We start from the raw sequence: 22,489 nt of genomic DNA on the forward strand, positions 1-22,489 counted from the left end.
ATGGAGATCTGCCCTAGCTGAATTAAATTTTAAGAATAATTTTGATAAGATTTTTGATGTAGTGGTTTGGTTTTGTTGTTTTGTGTTTTTTTTTTTAATAGAAAATGATTCTGTTAATTGATTCTCCATTCAATAATATTCAGAGTTACTGTTGTTACTACTTTATGTAGGCTGTTCACTTGGAGCTTCCTAAAATTCATTCACCTGTAGCTCATCATTACTTAGGCTACTGCATCTAGACCATTCCTTGTTGTTGGGAAACAAGTGGTGTTTTGTTTCTTGAGGATGTGGCATAATGTGGCTGAGTATGGGATGAAATGGTGAAAAAATACCATAAAAAAAGCATTGAGATCATATGCATATATATAAGCTATTCGTACATATGTTAATGTACCTATTATCAGCTTATTGGAAAATCAAGCTTTTCTTACTTCATTAGTATGTAAGTTCTTCAAGGGGCTGATGGAAGACCCATCTTTCCTGAATTTTAGTATTAGGGACAAAACTTAAGCAGGAGGATACTTCACCTTCTCTGAGCTTCCCAGCCTTAATTCCCACCATCCTCCCAAAGAAAGCCATTTTTTCTTCTTCCACCTCTTCTCCTGTGAACTTGCCCATCTGTTTATATTTACTACCAGATCCTCCCCTCCCACACTTCCCTTATAGTTGGTGAACTGCACAGCAATATTCTCCTGCCTCTTCCTCCCCCAGGACTTTGCTCATGGCAGCACTCTCTCTCCTTTTCTTGAAGACTTGCTTCCCCCAGAGAGGGGGTGTCTTGCCCCAGGCTTGCTGCCCCTGGGGTTCATGTGGCATCCTGCCTTTGGGCTATGAGAGATTCCCAACCCACTGTGGTGGCCAACCTTGAAGCTCTGCTGACTCCTTGTCACTCCCTGCCACCCACAGTCTCGAGTCACAGGATGCAGCACACTACAACATGCTGCACGTCAAGGAGTCCATGCAGCGGGATGTATGTCAGCAGCAGCAGTGTAAAACTGATGTTGCTTTTCTGGGAGGACATACCACTGTAGGGTACACAGCCACACGTGTGCGTGCCACATTTATAGTCAACAGCTCCCTAATGAGTATGTTGGCTATAGCTGCTCAGAGCAAGATATTGCTTTCTTAAATGTTTATACAATACCTAGTGCAGAGACTCTGCAAAGCTAAGGCTATTCAGCAATAAAAACTTTAGTAACAGATAGTGAATGGGAGACTTTGAAAATAAAAGAAGGAGACAAAATAGAAGCTTGCATTTTTTTTTTTCCAAAACAATTAGCAGGGGTGTATCAGGAACTTGCATCTTCCCTGTCCTATCATTATATGAGGGTAAGGAAATACTGCCTGAAAGTAAAAGCTGGGCTTTGGAAACTCATGAAAAGAAAATACTTCCCCTCCCCAGCCACAGCATGTAATTAGCCTGTGGCAATAATTGCCCTTGTGTGACACTGAGGCCAAGGGCTCTGTAAGATAGTTATACAGACAGTACAAAATACTTGTAGTTATCTATTTTGTAAGAGGGATATTAATCCCACACTTCAAGCTTTAGGTCAGTCTCTGTTAAAGAACAGGAGGAGACCTGATATGCTGGTACTTTCAGAGAGATTGAATATTAGACCTGTGAGACCTGTGTATGATCCTGTACAGCATTTTCTAAGGGAAAGAAGAGAAAGAGCACAAGACAGAGCAAAACAACAGAAAATAATAACAGACATTTTTCCAGTTGTATCATTGATGCTACTCGCTGTCACCAAAGTTTCTGAGGTTCTTCTCTTTCTGAAAGAGAGCAAGGAGGAAACAGAAGGCTGGAGGGTCAAGAGGAAAAAACTGGTAGTGGGGAAAAAAAATAGCAGAATAAAAAGAGAATAAATATACGGAAAGGAAAAGCATAGAGCTGGTGTTTAGGTAAACTCTCTTTTCATTGTTCTAGTTTCATATCTCAGTGAGACTCCACTTTTGTTTTGCTTTTTTTACTTAAAGACTATGTAATTACCTTTGTTTTACAGAAATAGGTTTTTGAGGATCATATTCTTTGACATGGAAGCTACCTCCATGGTTTACTTAGGTGGATATCAAAATACCGGTAAGTCTGATTTTGTTCCTAGTTCTATGTACAGTAATATTGATTTATTATTACAATTAATCAATCCTAGAAAGGAATGTCCAATAACATATGTATTAAAAACACACTCTTCTGTGTCAGTTTTAAAAGCAAAATATTAACTTATTAAAAAAGACTGTTGGATAAAATATAATTGAATGGTAAATAGTTGATGCATAAAGTAGTAGGGATAGCAAGAAATTGATGAACTATTTTGTACAGGACACAAAGCCAAACATTTGTTGAGGTTTAACAGCTTTGGTTTGGTTTTGCTTTGTCTTTTTCTTCTCATGTCTTTCAAGGATTTTACAGCTCTATCTTTGCTCTCCCAACCTCGCAAACACACACACAAAAGAAAGAAAGGAAGAACAACCTGATTTATCCAAAATACTAAGACAAATAATACATTTGAGATGTTACTGACCCTTCTGAGATTGTAACCGAATGTAGTCTTACCTGAAAACCTGAACATCTTGTGAAGTTGATCAGTGTCATTGCATAATGCACATTTGCAGGGGATCTATTCTGAACCACATGTTAGAGATAGTTCTTTCAAATAGTTCTGGACTCTCTTCAGTTCAAATGAACTTGATATATTTCAGAAATTACTATTTTAAAATAATGGAGCCTGGAAACAAAATGCATCCCCAGAAATCAAAAGTATTGACTAAAAGAACACTATGTCCACCAATCTAAGTAATGCTCCACTGTGTAATTTTTAGTCTGTATTTTCAGTTTAATTGAGAGCTCACCATTGTTCTTAGAAACATAGTAGGGACAGCCAGTGAAACCTTAAAACATGGAAAATTAAGTCTAGGACAGAAATATCCCATGCACACGGTAATATCATGGAGTTACTTGAGTGTTTCAGAGTTTTTTCTAGATGGTTATTGTGCAAGGCCTGTTGTTCATGCAAGACAGTAATTGCAGCATAAATGGGTAAAGAGTAAATGTATCTTTATTTGTGTTATTCAGCTTTCTATACTACTCTGTGTTTTTTGTTGTTTTTTTTTGGTGGTGGGTTTTTTTGTATTTTTTTTCTTTTTCCCTTTATATTAGCCCCTATTCCATGCCCCAGGGCTTCTTACCAGCTCCTCATTAAGGCATGCACCTTCTTGTGGCTCCCTATCAGCCTCCTGCACTGCAATGATTAACCCATTATAGTACCAAGTACGATTGTTGCAGCATGTATTCAGATTCATAATACTGTCTCATTGCGAGCTACATTTTAAAATGAATTTTGAAAGAAATGAGAGGTGTGGTGAAATACATCAGTTTTGTACCAAAAATAGATCATGTCATACTGCCCAGATAACTTTCTTTCATAAATAATGGTGTGGTTTGTTTCTTAAGAAAGGAAATACAATAGATCTCAACTCTCTGGGTATCCATAAATCATGTTATAGTGAGTTGCAGGGAGGAGGGGTATTATTTAAACCTGAGAAAACAGAGATCAGTTAGAAGAACTGTAAGGAACTGACTGAAAAAGAGGTGACCACGGGGTTGTGCTGAAAAAGGACCTACCAAGATGGACCAAGATTAGTAGTGGAGTCCTACACAGGACTGGTCTTTTTGTATAGTCATATTTTTATTAATAACCATGGTACAGGAAAGAAACTATGCATTAATTAAATTTGCTGATTACACAAAGCTAAGAAGAACTAACAATATTGGAAGGGAAGGGAAGGGAAGGGAAGGGAAGGGAAGGGAAGGGAAGGGAAGGGAAGGGAAGGGAAGGGAAGGGAAGGGAAGGGAAGGGAAGGGAAGGGAAGGGAAGGGAAGGGAAGGGAAGGGAAGGGAAGGGAAGGGAAGGGAAGGGAAGGGAAGGGAAGGGAAGGGAAGGGAAGGGAAGGGAAGGGAAGGGAAGGGAAGGGAAGGGAAGGGAAGGGAAGGGAAGGGAAGGGAAGGGAAGGGAAGGGAAGGGAAGGGAAGGGAAGGGAAGGGAAGGGAAGGGAAGGGAAGGGAAGGGAAGGGAAGGGAAGGGAAGGGAAGGGCGACGGGCCAGAAGTTCAGCTTCAGGTCCAAGAAAAAAAAAATGAAGTGGTGTTTTAAACACCTAGTTTAGATGGTTGACTAAAAGAAGAGGTACAATTTATGTATTTAAACAATGTCATAGAGTCATAGAATCATAGAATTATTAAAGTTGGAAAAGACCTCCAAGATCATCTGGTCCAACCATCTGGTATAACCAATGTCACCCACTAAACCATGTTCCTAAGCACCACGTCCAACCTTTCCTTAAACACCCCCAGGGACGGTGATGCCACCACTTCCCTGGGAAACCCGTTCCAATGCCTGAGATTCTTTCCGAGAAGAAATGTCTCCTCATTTCCAACCTGAACCTCCCCTGGTGCAACTTGAGGCCATTCCCTCTAGTCCTATCACTAGTTAACTGCAAGAAGAAGACAACCCCCAGCTCCCCACACCTTCCTTTCAGGGAGCTGGAGAGAGCAATAATGTCTCCCCTGAGCCTTCTCTTCTCCAAACAACCCCAGTTCCCTCAGCCACTCCTCACAGGACTTGTCTTCCAGGCCCTTCACCAGCTTTGTAGCCCTTCTCTGGACATGCTCCAGGGCCTCGATGTTTTTTCTTGTAGCGAGGGGCCCAAAGCTGCACACAGTACTCGAGGTGCGGCCTCACCAGAGCAGAGTACAGCGGGATGATCACCTCCCTGATCCTGCTGGCTACATTATTCCTGATACAAGCCAGGATGCTGTTGGCCTTCTTCGCCTCCTAGGCACATTGCCAGCTCATGTTCAGGTGAGCATCAGTCAGCTCCCCCAGATCCTTTTCCTCTGCACAGCTTTCCGTCCACTTTCCCCCAAGCATGGGTTGTTGTGGCCAAAGTACAGGACCCTGCACTTAGCCATGTTGAACCTCATCCCATTGGCCTCTGCCCATCAATCCAACCTGTCCATGTTCATCTGCAGGGCCTTCCTACCCTCTGGCAGATCAACACTTCCCCTCAGCTTGGAGTCATCAGCAAACTTACTGAAGGTGCACTCAATTCCCACATCCAAATCATCAATAAAGATATTAAAGAGGATGGGCTCCAACACCAACCCCTATGAAAAATATAGATTTTTCCATATTTAACACTTTCTGTTAATGAAATATGGCTATGAGCCTTAGATAAAACAAAAGTGTGATGAGGAAGAGTTATCTAGCAATATTATTGTGCTAGGTTCTTTTTTTTGTTTATTTTTTTTTTGTTTCATTGAATGTTATTTTTCTAAGCAAAGTACAGGCAAACAATGTACAACTTCAGTCACCAATGTGTGAGAAAATAAAATCAAAGTGGGACAAGCTCAAAGAAGGTGTATTGGGATGAGGAGGAAACAATATCTAATAAGGAAGAGTAGAAGTATTTCACTTATTCACATGAACAAAACCAAGGCTGAGAGAGAACATAATTGTTGTCTATAAATATACAAGGAGGCAGAAGAGCTATTTAAAGGGTAATGTTGACATAAGAGTAAATGGTTATAAGATGGCCATGAATAAACTTAAACAGGAAATTAGGAGGAAGTACTGGAAGAAAATCCTGGAGCAGCCCTCCAACAGAAGCAGGGGGAGCAAGAAACTTAGCTGGTCCCAATGTGAAACTTGAGCACTTCATGAAACCAATTATGTGATGTGTGGATGACAGCAAAAGCTGGGCCTTGAACTTGATTCAGGAGGTCCTTTTAAATCCTATTTCCTACTTTTCCAGGGGAAGCTGATTTAAATCTTCAGCAAGAGATGTTTTAGATGTTGATAACAATAATTAATACCTTACATTCCAGTAATACCCTAGATCCAAAGACCACAAAGTACATTGAACACATCTGGGAATTAAACATCTAAATATCCACCTGTGTTGTTACTGTTATTTTGCAGCTAGGAAATTGGGATGCCCTGAGCAACTTGTTTTAGATCACTTGGAAAAATCTGTAAAAATGAAGAATAGACCTCACGGGTTCTTAAACCCTAGGTTTAAGAATAAATCTATAGTTCTGAAAATTGTCATCATGTTTTCAAGGATTTTTAATTCCAGAAAATGTATGAATTGTGTACAATTGCTTGTACAAAGCTATAAGCCATATGCTGTTTAGCTTAAAATGTCAATGAACGAGTCAGCAACAACAAGAAAATGAAGGTGTTTGTAAATGTTGCATTTAAAAAGCATTTAGAAAAATGAGAGTGGTCCTCCAAAGATGTATGCATCTTCAAAATCAGAACAATGCAGTATTTCACAGTCATTAAATAATGTGTCACGTAGCTACAAACAAGAATCATATAGCTTGAAAAAATGTTGATTTCCTCTTGGGGAGTTGGAGCTGCACCACTTCTCTGTGTGTTTATTCCTTCTCTGACTTCCACTGGGAAAGGTGCCAGAGGTGGCAAGGAACAGAGAGCAGCCAATCTGGCTCTGCTCCCTGCCCTGAAACCCTTTCCTCCCAGACCTGCAGAACCCTAGCCACACTTTGCTGGTGTGCAGACAGCCATGCAACATACAGAGGAGACTGAACATGCTGTTTTGGATCTTTTCTGATGACTAAAAGCCCTCTGCCTTGCCCCCAGTCTTCCATCCCCATCCAGGAGCGTGGGTAAGTCCCTAAGTCCCTGTGGTTTCATACGTGCCATAGGGCTGCTTGCACTATTCCAATCCCTAATAACAAAGCACTGCATAGAATCTAGAATCATAGACTGATTGGTGTTGGAAGAGACCTTTAAAGACCATCTATTACAGCCCCCCTGGCATGGGCAAGGACAACTTTCACTAGAGCAGGTTGCTCAAGCCCTGTCCAACTTAATGGTTGATACAGAGATTCATTCAAAGGAAGAGATTATTTGTGCAGTTCCTACATAACAACACCCTCCTACTGTTTTCAATGCTGTGTCAGATGTTGCATATGTTCCCTCAACAGAACAGAAAGGCCACTGGCTTCCGATCCTTCAAGTTCCGCCCCCTTTCCTCCCTCTACAAAGATACGTACAAGCCCTGAGCAAAGTGAGCCAGCTGGGCTCCCGTGCCTGTCTAGAGCCATACCCCAAAAGGACAGGCTGTGCCCACAAAAATATATATTCAAGTCAAAGAAAACTGCATATGGGTAGAAGCTGGATCCAGCTGTGTGTATATCCTGTTAAAAGCGGGTGCTTGAAACAAGATCAAATACCTGCCCAGAGTAAATCAGTTTTAAGGATGAAGACTGTACTGTTTGGTGAATCTCGGGTGGCAAGTACTGTCAGGATGGGGGCAAGGAGGAATGGGAAAAGGACACAGGGGATTTGTCAGCTATCTAAGCCTTCTCCTAAGTCTGAGTCAGAGCCCAGGGAGAACTGCAGATGATGGATAATTCACATTAAGAAAGTCAACTATTTTCTAGGTTGCTAAAATTTATGTATGCTTCTTTAACATTGGAAAAGATAACTGTGTGCAGGACCAATAGTTAGACTGCTCACACCAAAGACATGCTGCTGGCTCTCCTGAACCATAATCTCTGCAGTGGACAGAATACAGAGCATTGTTTCCCAAGATGCAAAACAATGGAGCCCTGGTCCGTATAATACCATACAAATAATAAATAAATCATAATAATTAATTCCCATACACAAAAAGGCCAGATTCTGCCCATAAAAATATATGCTCTGTTTAAGTCAGAGGAAATTGCACGTGTGTGGCTGAGCACAGCAGCTGGCTCTAAGCCCACTTATAACTAAGCCATGCATGTGAGGACAGAATAGAGGCCATTGTCTCTTGAGAGCTTTTTAAATTTTCTTTGTTGTTTTCTAGGACATGAATTACATAAACTGGAAAACATAATTTTTCTCCGATGTTATGTGTCTCTTATGGGCAATTATTTATTTATTTATTTTAAAATAAATAAATGAACATTTTACCCCCAACTGTAGAAACTGGTGAAAGGACAGTGCATGCCTACAGTCTCTTCTTATAAATCTACTCTATGAAAGAAGCCACCTGATGCAAATGCCCAGGGTAACTTTTGATCAAGTTCTGTCCCAAATCATTTCATCTGAGGCACGGGGTGAAGGGCTTCCTCCCTCAAATTCCCACAAAGGCTTAACAGGGCCTCATGTAGTGACTAAAAGACAGACTGCCCTAGAAAATAGACAAAGCAGAAAAAAATGTCCTTTCTGGCTTTCCTCAGGTTACAATATGATTTTACTGGCCTTTCCTTGGCTTCTGCCACTGCCCCTTTTTAAAGGTCTTTGGAAAAGCAGAGTGAGATATGAAAATTAATGTGGTTTCCAACCCCATTAACTTTACACCTCTTCTTCTGCAGAATTTTAGCATAATTGTCCCCATCTATCCCAATACTTTATCTCCTCTCCCTGTCTTCCCAGAAGAGCTTTTCAGAAACATAGACAGAAGAAAAGTGATACAAAGTCTTGTTTCCCTACTTTTCTGGAGAAAGATGATGATGAAAGATGTGAGAAGGTTGTTTAGCCCCAAATCTCCTTGTAGCTGCTGCTTCTGCACTGGGACACACTGGCATATCATCTCAGACCAAAGTTATTAGAAAGATCTGTATTTATTTTTGCCTGGAGACTCTACCTTGGTTCTACATAAGGCTCCTAAATTCTGAATCTAAATCTAAATATAAACTGAAAAAGGAGCCATCTGGTAAACTTGTGGAGTTATCTGTCCAGCTAAAGCAACGTGGGACCAAGGAAACTCAACAGACGGTCTTCTAGTCATTGGCCCTGTCTCCTTCTCTCACAGCATCAGTAACTATCTGAAAGGGCTCTGTTAAACACACAGAGCTGAGACACTAAAAATGAAGCCACAGCCTGTGTTAACAACCTTCATCTGTCCATTCTCTCACGTCCAAAACCCAAATATCAAAAATAAAGGTGTGTTCGTTTTGGTTTCAAGCCAGCTTGGGGAGTGCAGAAAACAATTCAAAAATGTGAGAAAATCTGCTGAAATTGGGGGGGGAAAAAAAGGAAAAAAAAAAAAAAAGCTGATGATGAGCTGATAATACATGACATAAAGGTATTTTGCCACCATTTAATAATACTGTGGAGGGAAGGAAATGTTGAAAGAGTAGTTGTTTACTTATTATTTTCAACTTCAGCATTCATTTGATACATATTAGAAGGCTGAAATGCAACCACATTAGTGGTTAGGAGGTGCACTTCGCTGCGAGCTTGTGGGAGGTCTTGTGCTTGAAGACACTGAAGTATTTTGCTTTTAAACGCTCTTTGCTTTAAAAAAAAAAAAAAAAAAGAGTTATGGGATTTAATTAAATTGGTGGTCTGCTGGCTTTTTTCAGTCAGAAGTTACATGTAAGCTGTTTCCTCTCCTCTTCTCTCCCTCTCGCTCCTTTTCCCCCGCAGAAGGTTTTTCTAGGCATGTACATCCATTTCAGAATCTAATCATAGCCAACTTAAATCTTTCCAACATTACCCACATTAGTAATTGCAAAATAATAAACATGACAAAATTCAGATTAATAGGGCATCCTGCATAACTCCTATTGCGGGGAGAGCCCTCTGGAATTCTAAGCATAATAGGTCTGTGTTTATTTCTCAACCGACGGCATAATGTGACTGATTTACAAGAGTTTAACTCAAGTGTTAATCTGACAGTGACGAAGAGCTTCTCAGTGGCAGAATCACTTACACTATCATATTAGTTGCCTCCTCTATTAAAGCAGTGTGGTCGATAATTGGAATGCTTTTATGTCTAGTGGTTCTGACAAGGCTCTCTTTAGGTCACATATGGGCGGTCTAGCTCACTGCACAGCTGAACAGTGGCAAATGATTTAAACTGAGAAAGTATTGTTCTCCTCGTATTATGGAGCAAGGGCAGTTCAAGGAAAGTAAGGCTCTGCACCGGCTACCTGCTGGTGTGTAGTAAAATAAGATGGACATGATACTGGGTCGGGAGTACAATTAAATCTATTTTGCACCAATGTGTTGGTGGACAGATGAGTTTCCACATGGCAGAGCTTTATGATCTTTAAGGTAGACTGAACTAATAGATTGGTGTGGAGCGCACTGAAGTTACTAAGGATGAGAAAGCAAGCAGCAGTACATTTGAACTACAGGTTTCTCATATGCTCCACGTCATGCTGAGTTTTTATAGCTCCTGGCTTTCAAAAAGCCTGTTTCAAAGAGGTTTGCGCTAGACTGGGCATGCAGTTTTGCTCTGCAGATATTGTCGCTACCGATTTAGTGGAATGCAATTAGGAAGCCTAAATTAAGTGGTAATGGAGAACCAGCTCTTGAAACTGGGGTTTCCACGGCAACCACTGCTTACAATACAGCCTTCAGTTAGTTTTCCCACTTTATCTGCAAAATGCACAATTGAGCTTTAAAACAGCTTTGTGCTGAAAAGCGCACTGTAAACAACTGTTTGCAATGAGAGTTTTACACTGTCTTTAAATACAACAAGCTATCAAATAAAATTTACTTGTCCACACTAATAAAAAAAAAATCCATGCAGTACAAAACACTAAAGGGTCCAGAAACTTATTATTCATTCTTAAAATGTATATATAATACAAAAATTCAAGATCTTGTGGGTCCTCAATTCTTCTTTTAAGTCTTATCGCTATTCCTCAATTTTAAGTCACATAATCCCATATCTCTCAGTAGTGAGAAGAACTGAGCATTTTGGTACAAATACTGTATTTATCACAATAGTAATGCTATACAGCTATAAAGTGATTTTTTTTGTCTAATATGAACTAATAAATGTGCATTTTCATCAGACTTTCTTTTACATCTAGTAATCTTTTATGGATTTTTTCAATTCCCTTTATAATGTATTATTATATACTTCATAAATGTTCATATTTTGCAGCAAAGTAACACTGTTCCATTTCTGAACTGTTTAATATTCTTGATTCCTTTAGGATCATATCCCAACTTTTGCATCTTTTCAACTATAACCTCAAGCGATTAAATATGTAAAGTACAGGAAAGTGAAAAGGATGATGCTAAGGTCATGTGTGAAATTTGTATTGACTGCCCTTTCCATGATAACCCCATCAAACTGAATCTCTAGGCTGAAATTACTTATTTGCATCCAGTTGTTTCTGCTCTGTTATACAATCACTAGTCTTGGATGATAGTGTCAGGTGAATTGTAAGAGTTGAGATCTTGGTGAATTTTAATAGTCTTTTTTTTTTTCCTTTTATACTTTTTTTGTTTTCATCAGGATAAAATCTCAGAGAAAATATTGTGTAAACATCACCAGGATAAGTTCAGAAGACACATCACGTAATTTTGATTTTTGACCTGTCAGGGTAATTTTTTAAGGTAGCGTTCCTTGGGGGAAAAAAAAAAAAAAAAGGATCATACAGCTAGTCAAAACACACCTAATTTGTGTCTCAGCTGAAGTACAGCAACCCAAGTACCTCACAGAGCTTCAAGGCTGATGCACTTGTGAGTGCGTGTGTGTGTTATAGCAACCATGCTGGGTCGATGAAGGGAGAGAGAAAGAGGAAAAGGGTGGCGGACGAGGGTGGTGGTTGGGTGAGGGACTGGAGGGCCGTGGGTGCCTTCCCTAAGGAACCCGCTGGTCAGAGGACTGCATCTCAGCATCCGCAGCCATATATAAATCTGGATTTGATATAGTCTTTGCAGACTTTGAACATGCCAGGCAGGGAAGCTTGCCCTTCACAGTACAGGTGCACTTTCAGCTGTGCTGATCAGGCTGTGCGTATTCTGATCTGCTCAAAACAGCCTTTTGAGCACTAACCAAAACCAGAATGAGGATGGGAGGGCTTATTGCAAAGTTCACATCTCTTCCACCATGTGCCGGTGCTAATGGGAGCTTCTCCCATGATGGGTAGGTCATAAAACACACAGCTGTAGAGATTGTACAGGGTGAGCAAATCAAAGAACTTAGCTATAAAAGTGATGTGTGTGCCAATATTATTTAATATTAACTTGTGAAAATTGTTGAAGAAACACATCTTTGTCATATATCAGAATTGGCTCTAAAGCTGAATCAACAGATTAATAGGGTTATTTGTAATGATATTGTCCTCATAAAGGCTTTATTATTTAGGAATCAGAGTTTGAAATTGTAATTTCTTTAATGATTTTTCATCACATAAATTAGCCTGCCGCAACTCCTCCGTCTAGAAGGCACGGGGAGAGGTTGAGCTGGTCCCTTTCTTCATTCTTACACAAAATCTGCTCATTTGGACTGATCCCAAATTTTAAAGAAACAAGTTCCTGGAAGAAACACAGAATGCCAGCGTGCACAAGACTTTCACAGGGCATCTCGTTTCAACACTGACTGCCTGCATTTTATCGGAGTACTAAAGGACACATTGAAATTATTTTGTTCTGGCACCAGTGCGCATTGTGATGTGTATGCATTCAATTGCACTTGACAAATCTTTGGGGCAAACAAAGTGGTCTAATGTAAGGAAATATCTCCGTATATTCCAAAATGACATTTTTAGACCAAACATGTGTTCAATTGATTTGCCTTCTCCAGAGATCACTTTTGAATCCAGGCCAGTGATAAGTATGGGAGCAGCCTCTTGCTGAAGGCCAGGCAGGTCAGCGGTGCTTCCGCTGGTATTTCCTGCGCCGCTGAGTCCCGCACCTCACTGTACAAATAGCTCCACATGGCATCCTGAGAGTGTGCCAGGGAATTTTGTGATCACATGCCAAGCCAAGTTGTCAGGTTCCACTCCACTGCTGCGTGTGTATGTGTGTGCTCATATGTGCGTGTGGCTGGAGCTAACTTCAGACTGAGTAATTACCATAATCCAAACAGGGCCTTTACCATCTTATTTGCATTCAGCCAGCAGTGCTGTTTTTATCAGCACCACTACTGAATTGTTGCAAAGTTTTAATTATCTTGACAACTCTCCTTTTTTCCTTCGTTTCCTTTTTTTTTTTTTTCTTCCCCCTCGGGTAGTGTTGGGATTTCAGCAATCGTCCCCCTATGGCAGCAATCAGATTTCTGCAATAGAAGGTTTTCTCACTTTTTCTTCTCCTAGTAGTAATTTAAGGTATCCCACCTCAAAGGCTTCTCAGAGTGGGGACAGAAGTGGAGGAAGGTTGTCTTTATTAATTAATCCGTAATATTTTTCTCAGTAAAAGTCATTCCGAATGCCTTTTTTAAAATTCTATTTGAAGCCCTGGTGTAACTTTACACATGTGTAGGCTTGCTGAACTGAAAGAAAGTATCTCCTATGCAGAAAGCTACTCCCTTGCATAAATGTTTGCCAGACTAGAGCTTTAGTTGTCATGTTTTCTGTATTTCCATAATCTTTTGATTTAGGATTAGTATAAAATGTATCATGTCACTTATATTTGCTCTCTCTCAAACACTGCTTTTTCAGTATTTGAATGCTAAGTTAGACAAATTCAACCTTGAAATAAGACACCATTTCCTAGCAGTAAGGGTAATTAAACATTGGAAGAGCTTACCCAGGGAGGAGGTGGACTTACCATAGCTTGGAGTCTTTAAAATGAGATTAGACACCTTTCTGAAAGACAAGATTTAATCCAGCTTCTGGGGAAACATTCTAGTGTATGTGCATGGGAGGTCAAACAAGAAATCTCTTTCAATGTCGGGCTAGAAATCTGAGTTTGGATGTATTTCAGTTCAGATGGAAAGATAAGTTACAATGTCTACACACAGGAACTGCCTTTTGGGAATACTGTGAAATATTGGTTTTCCAAATTGTGTGTTGTCAGCTACAGACAATAAGGTTTTGTTTGTTACATTTTGCATTGCCTGTTTTAAGTAGTTAAAAATCGCAAAGGACAATACAGTTAAGATACTCTAGTATGAGAATGTTGTGGTAGAATAGAAGGCCTTAAAGCCTAAAGATCTCCGCCCTGAACAAATGCAAAACTTATTTCTAGTCTGTTGTTTTTTAAGGTGCAATAGATATCTTAAAAATAAGTAACATTAATATTTGTCTAAATCTATAATATTTAGCTATTCCTCTTTTATGAGCTTTATGCATTAGATTGCATATGATTGCCGTCCAGCAGTTGTTAGATATTTGTTTTGCTATAGTTTGGCCTTATGAACACCTTATCCTTGTTTTCCCTTTAAAGGGAAAAAAAAAAAAAAAAGGAAAAAAAAAAAAAAAAGAACCATTAGGGATTTCTCTTTAAATCCAGCAATCTATGCATACTACTACGAATCAATGCTCTGTAAGCTGTCTGGTGTTCTGCAATAAATTCTAGCTTTTATAGACTTTTGCTGGGCCAGGTAGCTGCTAATGCCATAGAAATTGATTATTTGTGGTGTTCTTATCACTGCTTAAAATATCTAATTGCTTTTTCTCCACAGATTTGGATTTGGCTTGCTTGATGCTGGACGATTAATGAAGGAAGCCCTAACTGGACAAACGTTGGTCTCCTGAGACAATGTGTTGTTGATAACAGGTCTGATTTGAGCAAGTCTAGTCAAATTCAATTTTCATACTATTTAAAGAAACATACAACACACTCCACTGAGTTTGGGGATAGTTTGTTTTTTTGTTTTTTTCAAGTCTGTTTTGCTACCAAAGTTTATTCCCATTAAGTATTAAGCTTTGCAAAACACCAAAGACACATATCTGTCAGTTGCAGAGACATATTTTGCTTTAATTTAGTAAGCTTTGCTCAAAATTTGTCTTTATTCTTTCACACGTGCAGACTGGGCTATGTAATTCATCACTGTATGACTGTGCCTGTGGAGGAATTATTGCAGTCTGATTATTTTGAACCCTAAAAATTATTGATTGAAGTAAAGAAGAGACAAAAAGGTCTTGCAATCAGTTCTCAATCTAGCAAGGGTAACCTTCTTTAATGGCAGATAATCCTTAGACTAAAAGTTGTATGCAGTTACTTCTGTAGGATTTTTTTGCTTAGCTGTATCTGTGTTATTAATTTACTTGAAGTACAAATTATTTTCCACTGTACTACCAAATCAAGATAACCACCAGACATCAAGTCACTATCTTACTGATCACTGCTTTGAAAGTAAAATTCAGCTCAAGCTCAGTCCCAGCTCCAGTTGAGGAGGAAAAAAGTTCTCCCACCCCACTAGAACACTAGACTCCAACATGTTCCCCTTCTGCATCAAGATGAAGCAATTACATCTAGAGGTTTTCCCAAAAAAAGGCAGTAGTGTGATGGTTGAGGTGTTGTCCATGGGTGTGTAGGAGCTTTCACTTCAAACCAATCAACCCTGTATGCCACAGGTGATTTGCCTCAGCCAGCAGGGTTTTAAGTACTTTCCTCCTTGAAGAGCTCTAATTTTCTTGAAATAGGTAAACCAGAGCTAAGAGAAACTTGGGTCCAAGTGCCTTAAACCCCTGTTAACTGTTGTGCCAGTCTTTCTAACTCCTAATCTCCAAAAGGGGCTATTGAAAGAGAGACTAATACTCTGGAATTCTCTCGTCAATGTGAAGCTGACAGTATTTGATCAAAAGAAATTAAAAATCCAGTTCTTGTGTTTTGCAGCATTAGCACAGTCATAGCAGTTGTGCTGTAAAGTAATCTTCATCTAACAACCTCACATATGAGGACACTGTGAGGATGATCCAGGTCAAGTCTCTCTCCAGTCCCAGGAAAATCAACCTTATCATTGCCATCCCACCCTTTAACCACACTATCTGAATCAGGATGCTCCCTCTCTGTTGGGGACATATAGACATCACACTTTAAGACACAGTTAAACTCTGGACAAAATGAAAAAGAACCCCACCTGTAAATAGATAATATTTACCTCAGAGGAAGTCATCCTACAAGCCAAGACATATTATTGCTCGTATATTTTAGTCAGATTACTATTAATATAGACTATGCAAGCAGTCCTTATGGTTTTCTGCACCTCTAGATCAACTTGTGCATGTTTTCTAAACGTTTCTCTAGAAAGGGCAGGAGTACACTAGAAAAGTGCAGTCCTGTGGGATGGTTGCTTCCCAAATTTGTGTGTTCCATACACCTTTGGAGTGATTCTCCAGCAAAGTGATGTCTCAGAAGTTAGACCCCTGAGGGATATGAGCACTCTTCTTTCTCTCTGGATCAATGTTACCATGTGAAAGGCACAGTAAGGAAGTCTGTTTCTTAACACTGTACCTACTTAAAGCTCCTGAAAGTGTGATTAATTAGGTGTGATTAATTAAATCATGAGTCATGACCTCCTTTTTTTCCTGTCACATCCCTTATAAACAAGAGGACAGTCAGTGAAGTTAAGAGATATAGGACAGTAAACATAGAGGCAATAAAAGGAAATGGTTTGTGTTGCATACAGTCAACCAGTGGGATTTGCTGGTGCAGGTGACCACCTAACAAATAGTGTTACTTGGCTGGGAAAAGTAGTTGTTAACACGATTACCATAATTGATGGGACCAGTCCTGTACTCCTGGGACTTCTGAGTGCACTGGGAATGCAGAAGTGAGTCCTGCTCGGCTAATAAAGTGCAAGTGCTCCATGTGCTGGCAAGTTAGAAAAGAATGTTCTCCATGGACAATAACACTATACTGCTAGCTTGATCTATTACTTGCCATTTCATGGTTTGGTTATTTGTTTATTTATTTGCCTTTTGAATTCCTCTGGAAAACACAGTACTGGCTCTCACTGTTGACTAAACAACCAGGCTTGGGCAGAAGATATAGCATTCTTCTTCTCTGATGTTTATTTTGCAACAACTAACAATAATTTTATTGCAGAAAAAGACTGCAAAATCAGATGTGGATGTTCATCTTCAAAGAACTCTAGTTACCAAGTGACAAACAGCTAATTTTGATGGTGTGACTGACCACCCTCTCAGCATCCACTCCTTGTTGAAATGGCAAAGGAATGCTGTATCCATAGATAAGGTGAAGAACCACCTGTTGCTCTGGCTGTGGGTTTTCTGTTTTTTCTTTTTTTCTCTCTTATGTCATTGATTTATAAGGACTTTTCTTATTACTGGCAGTAGAGGATGTGCTGGCTAGTATTTATGCAGTCAGAAATAGCATGGCTTAGAATTAGAGCTTGTGTAACTCTGTCAAGTACTCACAATTATTATGTTTATATATTTTAAGCTTTATATGGTAAGGAGTCTACTCATAATTTGTTTTGTTTATTATCATGTTTGCTATTTTAAAGAACAGTTCTCTGGAAGGTGCCTACTTTATAATGTTCTCACTTCCTAATAAAAGATCTTATTTAAAAGAATTTTTATTTTCAATTATGAAAATACTTTCCTGATCTCATTAAGCCCCCAAAAAAATGAAGTGTTATTTTTTTCTTTTTATTTGTGACAATACAAATTAAATACACCTATGGTGAACTAATTACTGTGTTTATGTTCTTTCTACAGAACAAGCTTGTTAACTGTGAATGTGGAGAGATGAAGCAAGCAAAAACAAAGAGAAGTGTGAACAGCTTTGCTGCCATTATTGTCTATGACACTGTATTAGGTCCCAGTTTAGGATCAATGAGTGAATAGGTATGTAAGAGAAAAACACCATTATTCTACAAAGAAAGGGTATTTCAAAGGATTTTTTTTAAGGAAAAGTCATGTAAAATACCTTCTCAGACACCACATGATGATGATACTAAAGAAGGAGCTTAATTTGGTCGTCTTTTAATTTCAGATCTTTACAGTGGAACAGTGTTGTGGACAGGTCCAGATAATAACGTTCTTGATCTTATCATGTATTGCCTCAGTATTAGCATTGATATTTTTCTATTGAAGTTACTTGTATGAGAGAAACCACTGTGTTGTAAAAGTTATAGGTACACCTTCTGTCCTTCACTTTTGAACTTAAAACGGATTTGGGCATTAGAATGCTGATGCGAATTGCAGCATCTTTCTGAGTTATGAGGTTTACATTAAAAACCATTTCGCTAATTGTAGAGATAAAAGATATCATCACCTTTGCTTAACCATGAAAGTGCTGATTTTCAGATTACTTGAAGTTTTAATTATTGTGATTATAATTCAGTACAGTCTCCATGACATTTCACATGCAGAAGTTACTTCAGTGTAAACAACTTGGGATAACAGGCAGAAATAAATAGCTTTGTCTCCGTATTTTTATACGATACTGGAAATTGAGAGGCCAGGACTTGTTACAGACAGGACCATCCATTGCTGCAATTCCTCTCCATGGATGTCCATGCTACGTTTCCTTCCTTACACACTAGAGTACAGTGATTCCTTCACTAGCTGGGATTCATTGGCCTTCTTTATTATGCTTAATTTTCCACTCACTTAGGTGGAGTACAAGACTGCTACTTTGTAGAAGATACGAGCAATGTCTGGAATAGCTGCTCTGTCTTCCAGTCCTTTGTTTACTCAAGGCAAGGGAAAGCACTCGATCCAGGAGCCAGCAACATATCTTACCTTTCTTCAGGCCTGACTGTGATGGACTGATATAGACATGAGTTGTATCATCAGAGTGATATCAAGTCCGTCATCATAAAATGGACTTTGTCAGTGCTAAGTGCTGGTATTAAATGCTAGAAGTGGGAGAGGCTTGGAAAGCATTGGGAGGAAAAAAAAAAAAAAAGAGAGAAAGATGAATTTGCATTTCACGTAAGTTTGTTTCTCTAAACAAATAATAATAGAGACAGACACGGACTAAAAGAGGAAGGAGGAGAAGTAAACAGGGGAAAAAGTGACATATATATTTATTTATTTATTTAATATTTCCTTTAACTGAGGTCAGAGGTGGAGATTTTATTTGACCAAACACCCAAATCCTCCACCACAGGTGAGGGCTGAGACACAACTGACATTTTTTCCTCCAGTTCTCTCCATAGAATTGAGCCAGTTTTTCCCTTTGTGTTAAATATTGTATTAACATCATTAATAAAACCATTTGCTTAGTGTATTATCTGTGATTCTGTGAACACTGTAATATTTTGTTGTAAACATATAAATAGAATATTCATTTGTCTTGTACAAGTTCCCAATGTACTTTATAATAAACCAAGTAATTTTGACAGGAAAAAAAATGTTGACCAACCCCAACCTAACAAGATTCAAACAATGAGCTCAGCACTGGCACAAATCCCATCCATTAAAAAAAGTCAGTAGTATTACATTTTCTTTTATAATTTGAAGGACAATGACAGAAATGCAAGAGATGTAGCAATAAGGACCATGTGGTCCCTCCTCTTCAAGGGTCTCATACAGAGCCTATTAAGTTAACGTACATACTCCCTTTGATTTTAATAGGCTTTGCATAACTCAGAAATTATTGAAAATGAATAGCTGAAGAAAAGAATCACCCTGTTTATATTTGTTGGTTTATATCCATAACAAATTCGTAACAAATAAAAACAGTAGAAAATTTAAAAACAGATCCAAATGCTTGTCTTTATATTAAAATGCAAGAGGACCTCTCTTCCAGCTCCAATGTAAATACACGAAGTCATGAACATCAGAAGATAGAAAATCATAGAAAAAATTATAGAAACACAAGGTTGGAAAAGACCTACAAGATCATCTAGTTCAACCATCCTATCACCGATACTACCCACTAAGCTATTAAATCGTGTCTCATTGTGTGCCTCTTGTCCAGGCACTTCTTGAACACTGCCAGGGACGGTGACTCCTCCACTTCCCTGGGCAGGCCATTCCAGTACCTGACCACATTTTGAGAGAAGATTTTCCTGATAGCTAATCTAAATCTCTCCAGGTGCAACTTGTGGCCATTTTTTCAAGATTTTTTCGGTCAAGATATTTTTCAAGATCCTTATTGAAAACATGAGTGCCTACTTCATCTTGTATCTTTTTTGAAGGCGTTCCTTCCAAAAACTTCTATCTTTGTGCAAGCAGTTATGAATATCAAAGAGACGTGTGGAGAACTAGCTGTGAGAGACAAAGAGACAGTATCACCAAGTGATAATGATAACACTACTCCAGGAACAGATTATCTCACAGATTCTTTTCTTCACCCTAGAATCTTACCTTATAAATACCCACTTAAATATATACATATATATATATTTATATTATTAAATTGGAAGAAATTAATGCAGAGAAATAAATAATGAGGGTTAGCAGATAGCCATCTATCCACATGGTCACAAAACCATTTACCTCTTAGGGTAGCCAGCTTTCTCATCAGAGTAGTGGATTTATTTTCCAGATACTGGATTTCCATTTCACAAAAAAAGAAAAGAACTGAGGAAAAGAAGGATGAAGTGATTTGCTTGGGCAAGCAGAGACCTAGGAAGAACCAGATCCCCCTGATTCCTGCTTAGAGGCTACCCTTTCCTGTCTGTGATGTGGAAGTAATGTAAATATTATCAAGCACCTGCAAAAGCCTTTCACCTGTTTTTGTTCTGAGTGACAGAGCCCAGAGGATGATGTGTGAGCTTCCCACTGGTCTGCAGGGAGCATGATGTAGCTGATACAATTCCCAGCTTCAGCACACCTGCAAGGTCTCATTGATCGGCTGTTTGGGGCTCTGAAAACTCAGAAATCTATTATCAGTGTGAGCATGTGCTTATTGATCAGCTTACCTGCTCCTGCTCCTTGTGTGTACTTAACTGTACTGGTGTGCACACATGCACACACGTAAATATGCACACACATATGCATGTGCACATATTAGCATGCACACATGGGGGTATGTATGTTAAAGGCTTTACATACTTTTTCTGTTTTACAAAACTGCACACAAATAAAAAGAATGGACCTTCTCTGTGAAACGTGAGCACAGAAACACTCACAAGTGGCCAAGAGCTGCTAAATAATTAATCAATAGAGCAGCATGGCAGTTTGAAATGTAAATGTGATGGATGAAGGTGTGATGCTTGTCATCAAGCAGAAAATGATGTGACTGGAATGGATAACCCGTGGTACCTGCTGACTGGCAAAAGCTTGGACACAAAGATAAAGTAAAGCCATCAGAAAGCAGCCTCGGCAACCCCTAATTCTTGCCTTTGACCCACAATTCACTTTCATGTCCCTGTCCCAGAAGAGATGTTTAAAAAAATGATGAAGAGAGATCTTGGGGTGGGAAAGGGGAGAAAAAAAAACATCTGAAGAAATGCTACCTGACAAGGCTGCGGGCTACATTCTTGAGAACACCTTTCTTTTCTTTATGTTCTCATTCTTCTGTTAAATAAAAATGCAGCTCCTTTTTTCCCTCTCCTTTCTTCCAAAACTCTCCCGAGCCGTTCCTGCAAGTGGTTCTGTGACTCGGAAGCTGACAACAGCTGCATGCAAAGGAACAAAGCATGATAGTGACAATTCAGAGTGCAAGCAGGTGAGAAAGACACCTTTTACTTATCAAACTAGGCTGTAAAAAATGCTCTTTTTACTCAGCGAGCTAGAAATAGAGGTGATCTAACAAGGCACTGATCCAAATTCTTTATTTGTGCGGAGATGTAATGCTAACAGGATTTTTAGGTTGACTAGTAGTCTATGGCCCCTCCGTTCAAGTAAGGAAACATTCCTCTGATTTGGAAAGAGGAAAATCCATATAATTACCGTATATTATGTGACAGGAAAATGTATGCCACGATGGCAAAGGGTGACAGAAAATGTCGATCATAAAATATGTTTTCAGGGACTTCCTACACTAAGCATTACATTCCTCTTGTGAAGAAACTCAGCATGATGAGATTCAACTCAGTTCTCTGAATCTGAGAGAAATGAAATTTTGTACAAAAAAAAAAAAAAGGCCTTTTTTTGGGGGGGGGGGTGTTTGATTTTTTTTTTTAAGAAATGTAAGCCTGCAAGTAGTGCAAGTAGGATTTAAAAGTTTGATGGCTCTTTCTCCCTGGTAGAGAGAATCCTCTTTATCAGTAAGTACCATTTAGCAGGTTGTCTTTTTTGCTTCTTTTGTTATCAAAATCCCATTCTTTTCAGAAGGTGAAAAATACCATGTTTTAACATTAGATTTCCAAACTTCCCTGAAATACACATTAGCAGATAACACCCACTAAAAGTGAAAGCTAAATATAGATATGTAATAGTGCATTGGCATGCAAAATAGATGTTTTATCATTTCTTAGGCATAAAATATACATACAAAATATTCGCTAAAAATCTTCTATTATTTTTTAAGAACTCTATAGACACATTTGCCTCTGAAGTGCTCCAAGATCTCCGAAAAGTGAACTGAATAATGTTCTCATCTTTCTTCAACTGATTATTTTTACTTGTTTGTATGTTTTCATTTATTAGGTTTTTAGATTGTTATATTGCCATTACACAAAAGACAGAGTGAAAGCACAAAAGTATTTATAAAAAATATATATATATATGTCAAACTGAATATCAAAAGTCAAGAATTAGAGCTTATAATAATATAGCACCCTAGCTGGCCCAACTCCATAGTATATAATTTACTTTTAGTCTGGAAGAGGTTACTTGTGTATTTCCATTGAAGAAGCACCCTTCCTGTAACTTGCCTACCTGGATAAGCTTTAAGCAGGGTGCCATCTCTCTGTGT

The 22,489-nt window shown here is 38.9% G+C and overlaps 1 long non-coding RNA gene across 1 annotated transcript; it reads left to right on the top strand.

Annotated features, from left to right (window-relative positions):
• The first annotated feature begins 1,210 nt into the window (after window positions 1-1,210).
• LOC310883451 lies at window positions 1,211-21,435 on the top strand. Its single transcript, XR_014573544.1, has 4 exons — window positions 1,211-2,083; window positions 14,388-14,482; window positions 16,757-16,906; window positions 17,392-21,435. It is a non-coding gene; the product is annotated as an uncharacterized lncRNA (long non-coding RNA).
• Window positions 21,436-22,489: the final 1,054 nt, after the last annotated feature.

Source organism: Anser anser, assembly GCF_964211835.1.
Source record: "Anser anser genome assembly, chromosome: 1".
NCBI classification, from domain to species: Eukaryota; Metazoa; Chordata; class Aves; order Anseriformes; family Anatidae; genus Anser; species Anser anser.